Consider the following 4,332-nt stretch of genomic DNA (forward strand, 5'->3'; position numbering starts at 1 on the left):
CTACCCTCGACCTCTCTTCTCCCTCTTACTCTTTATATACTATGCATCTTACCGATCTTTTATCTTCACTCCTCACCTATTCTCTCTAAATCCTCTTCTCTTTCTCTCTTAACCTCTCCCTCTACTACCATATTTGATCAGATGTTCCTCTAACATACACTCCTCCATTTTTCCCCACCACCATGCCATTCCATTATTCCTTCTATTCCGTCTCTTTCCACCTCCCACCCCTTTTCCTTTATATATTTATATATATAACCGAAAGCTTTCACACAATGTCATTCTATTAACCAGGGTTCTTCCACGACGGCAAACAATATTTTCCCGATATTCAGGTCTTCCCACTGACAAACCCATATTGCATTGATCAATCAAAACACAACACTAACAGTACACCCCACCATCCAACCTCTACCTATTCCATAACAGACATTTTATTTATATAACGACAATCCTGCTCCTTCCTTCCTCCCCCTCCGTCTTCTACTTCTCCCTTCATTTCCTTCTCCAATCTCATTATTATTGCCTTTCATCCTTTTGGGAGAGATAAAATAAGTACCAGTGAAGTACTGGGGTCGATGTAATCGACTTATCCCCTCCCCCTGAAATAGCTGGCGTTGTGCCAAAATTATTATCATCATCATCATCATTATTATCATCATCATTATTATTATTATTATATGCCCGGGATTACATATTCAGGATTTATCACAGAGGAGGAAATTTCTACGAAGTGAAGAACGAGTTGTCCCTTTTTTTTTTCTTACCAAAGGTATAACAAGGTAAGTGACCGCTATATGATTAGTTGTTCAATATCCTACATAATTAACACTATCTGACTGGTTGTTGTTCAATCATTCACATCACCCATGATGTCTGTGATCTGACCACTTACCAAAGAACAAGTACCTCTTAATTTTTGTAATATTTGCATCTTCACTACGTTTTGGCCGATTTGATTTTTAATCGTCATCAGGTATCTTATTTTAAGGTGCTGAACTTATCATCAGGTACTGAACTGGATTCGAACTACGAATGTTTATTTTTATATCAGGAGTTAAATTATGCGTAATAACACGTTTCCATTAGGCCACTAATCCAGTAGTGTCCGGGCTTATGTATGATTGTGTGGTTAAGAAATTTGCTTCACATTCACGTGATTTCGCGTTCAAATTTCCCTAATAAAATTCCACTACGGGCAAGTACTTTTTACCCTAGCCTAAAGTCTGTTAAAGTAATTTGGATGAAACTTGGTAGACGGAAACTGAAGACCGCCGTAGACGCTGTTCCTGTTCTTTTGTAATAGACTTAATTCACTACTTGCTCTAAAACCACCACTTAGTCCTTGGGTCCATAGAGTGGACCCCGTTAAAGTCTTCCAGTTTATAAAGAGGTGAAGATTACTGCCCTTTTCTCACTGACTAAGTCATTAATACCCCAAACATTTTACAGATATTTTATAGGGACCTATAAAATGAAGTTTGGAAGGACTTTGATAACCAAAGCAGAATAAAGATAGGGATAATACACAATATGGAAAGGAGGTGGTGTGATTAAGTTAGCTCACCCTGAAGAGCAAGAAATAAATAAAATAGCCATAGGGGAGTTTTGAATTCTAATACCAGAAAGCCAGTTTACAATAATGAAAGACTTCGAAAAAAAAAAAAAATATGGCCTAGCGTAGAAAGGTCTATAACAGTATTAAAAAAAAATACATGGAGAAAATTTCTTGACTTTAGTGGATCAATGGTAATTGTTTGGTAAAAGTTCAATGCACTGGAGACCTAAGGGTCATGAGGTACCAATATCGATTTCATCTCATTAAATAGTTGCGTGCAAGGATCTTTTAATGGGTAATACCAAAACCTTATTCAATAGAAAGCAACGATCTTTCTGTAATTTAAGTGGTAAGGAATATATAGTTTAATGATCGCACTTATTTCAACGAATTAAAAGAGTTAAATTCTAACTAATTAATCGCTTAGAAATTGTGATGTTCTTTAGTTAAAGTGGAGTTTTGAATTGTCTTTATTTCATGACATCATTCCATTTCGTAGTGTTTTTGATTTTCATTTTCATTATATTTACTCTTTCTATCTTCTCCCCAAATGTTTGAATTTTCTACCTGTAATAGCTTAGAGTTCACCATCTCGAAATTCAATCTCCAATGTTCGCCACAAAACAGCAGATATGTTAAACATAAGGTAAAAGTTACTATTTCATCTAACTTCCAGAATTATGTTTTCCCATACCGATCACGTAAAGTTAGTGACATGCTACGTTAACTACGTTTGCTATAAAACTGAAATAGTTAATTACTTAAGAATTTTCTTTTAATTGACATATGTATATGTGTGTGTACGTGTGTGTGTGTGTGTGTGTGTGTGTGTGTGTGTGTACGTGCGTGTGTGTGTGTGAGAGAGAGAGAGAGAAAGAAAGAGAGAGATTTAAATTTAATTTTAAAATATTTTCTTTTATGAATCACGCACTGGGACAAGACATATTCAGTGCGGTGTGATAAATATCTCTTATGTAGCGTAACATCACAATAGCCAAAATTATCATCATCATGGTCGTCGTCGTCATTGACGTCATCATCATCGTAATCGAATTACTCTGTCGGCGTTCTTTTTCCTTTTAAAAAAAGTTATTGCAAATTAGTGAAGGAAAAAACAACCAGTTATTGTTTTATCTAAAAATGCTTTTCAGTTTCCTGTGTTCAAAATATAGGCCAAGTTGTAGTCATTTAACCCTAAGTTACTCTGACCGAATAGACGTATGAACAAAGTCATTCCAATCGTGACCATCCCGAAGTTTTAGGAACTGTCAAGACTACATTATCTACTGTCCTTCACTTTTATTAAGACGATGACGTGTGATTTCAAATATAGTTGGCTGTCATCTCTAGCAGATACAGCCACCATTTAGAGACCTCTACTTTTCAATCGATATATTGACAGTGGTAAGAAGTTTACTTCCCGACCATATGGTTCCGGGTTCAGTCCCTCTGCGTGGCACCTCGGGCCGACCAAAGCTTTGTGGATTTATGCGCGCGTGTCTGTGTGCGTGTGTGTGTCTGTGTTCGTCCCTCTTCACTGCCTGACAACCGGTGTTGGTGTGTTAACATACCTGTAACTTAGCGGTTCGGCAGACACCGATAGAATAAGTATCAGGCTTAATAAATAAATAAATAAGTACTGGGGTCGATTCATTCGACTTCAAAAATTCAAGGCGGTGCCCCAGCATGGCTGCAGCGAGAAGGACAGAAAAGCAGCAACCGATTATCTTTTGCAGTAAATGTAAGACTAACAAGTGTTTTGGCTGGTTGTTAAACAGTTTAAATCCCGAAGTTGGTGTGAAGAGTGACTAGGGGGGTAACCAATAAGGGGAATTAGAGTGGTGGCAAGGAGGAGGGATAGAAAGGTGGCGAGAAGGGTGACTAGAAGAATGATTAGAAGGGTGGCTTGAAGTAGCTGGAAGGGTGACTAAAATGGTGAGGAGTGAGATGGCGAGAAGCGGGGATAGAAAGTGCGAGAATGGTAGTGAGAACGGTAACGAAGAGGGTGACTAGAAGATTAAGTGTCTGAAAGACTGGCGAGGGAGACGGCGAGTGCGAGAATGGTGGTGAGGGTGGCGAGAAGGATGCAGAAGGTTATCTAGAAACGGTTGTTACGTTTATTTTCACTTCTTACGCACTCACATTCACACAGACACACACTAATCTTATCTGTGTATTGAAACGCAGACTGACAATGATAAACTTTCTGATAGTTTTATGACATCATGAGAGTAAATATATGTCTGCTTGCTTTATCATGTAATAGTCATATTAATCCATGGTCATGTGCCTGATAGAATTATTTCTCTAAAACGATTTGCTGTTGACAGCAAAGAGAAGTGGCCTCATGACTCCATGAATAAAGAAGTCATTATACTGTCTCATTATCTAGGTTGAAGAAATTTTGGAGGAAATTCTGTATTCAGATTTTAGAACCTTGTCTCTCACTCCGGGGTGAGTGTCACTCTAACGACTCTTCTATCCGCCGGCTATCACTGATATTAATGATAAGAGTGCTTTATAGTAAGTTCAAAGTGTTATGGACCTATGATCAACATCTTATAATAATTCTGTTTGTCATTGCGTTACTTAGCACGTGGGTAACACTTTCATGTGATTAGTTGAAGGGAAAGAGAGCAAAAAGAAAAGGGAGAGAGGAAAAGAATATAAGACGAAGAGTGAGACAGAAAGAGAGAGAAAGAAAAAGGAGAGAGAAGAAGAAGAAGAAGAGAGAGAGAGAGAGAGAGAGAGAGAGAGAGAGAGAGAGAGAGAGA

General features: G+C 38.0%; 1 protein-coding gene across 1 annotated transcript in view; it reads left to right on the plus strand.

Annotated features, from left to right (window-relative positions):
- The first annotated feature begins 265 nt into the window (after positions 1 to 265).
- The window catches only part of LOC106876834 (monocarboxylate transporter 9), a 36,364-nt gene continuing 32,297 nt past the window's right edge, over positions 266 to 4,332 (plus strand). Inside the window, exon 1 of the mRNA XM_014925548.2 lies at positions 266 to 782. The gene's annotated coding sequence lies outside the window, so the exon portion shown is untranslated. The remainder of the gene's footprint in view (positions 783 to 4,332) is intronic.

The sequence above is a fragment of the Octopus bimaculoides genome, chromosome 4 (genome assembly GCF_001194135.2).
Source record: "Octopus bimaculoides isolate UCB-OBI-ISO-001 chromosome 4, ASM119413v2, whole genome shotgun sequence".
Taxonomy (NCBI): Eukaryota; Metazoa; Mollusca; class Cephalopoda; order Octopoda; family Octopodidae; genus Octopus; species Octopus bimaculoides.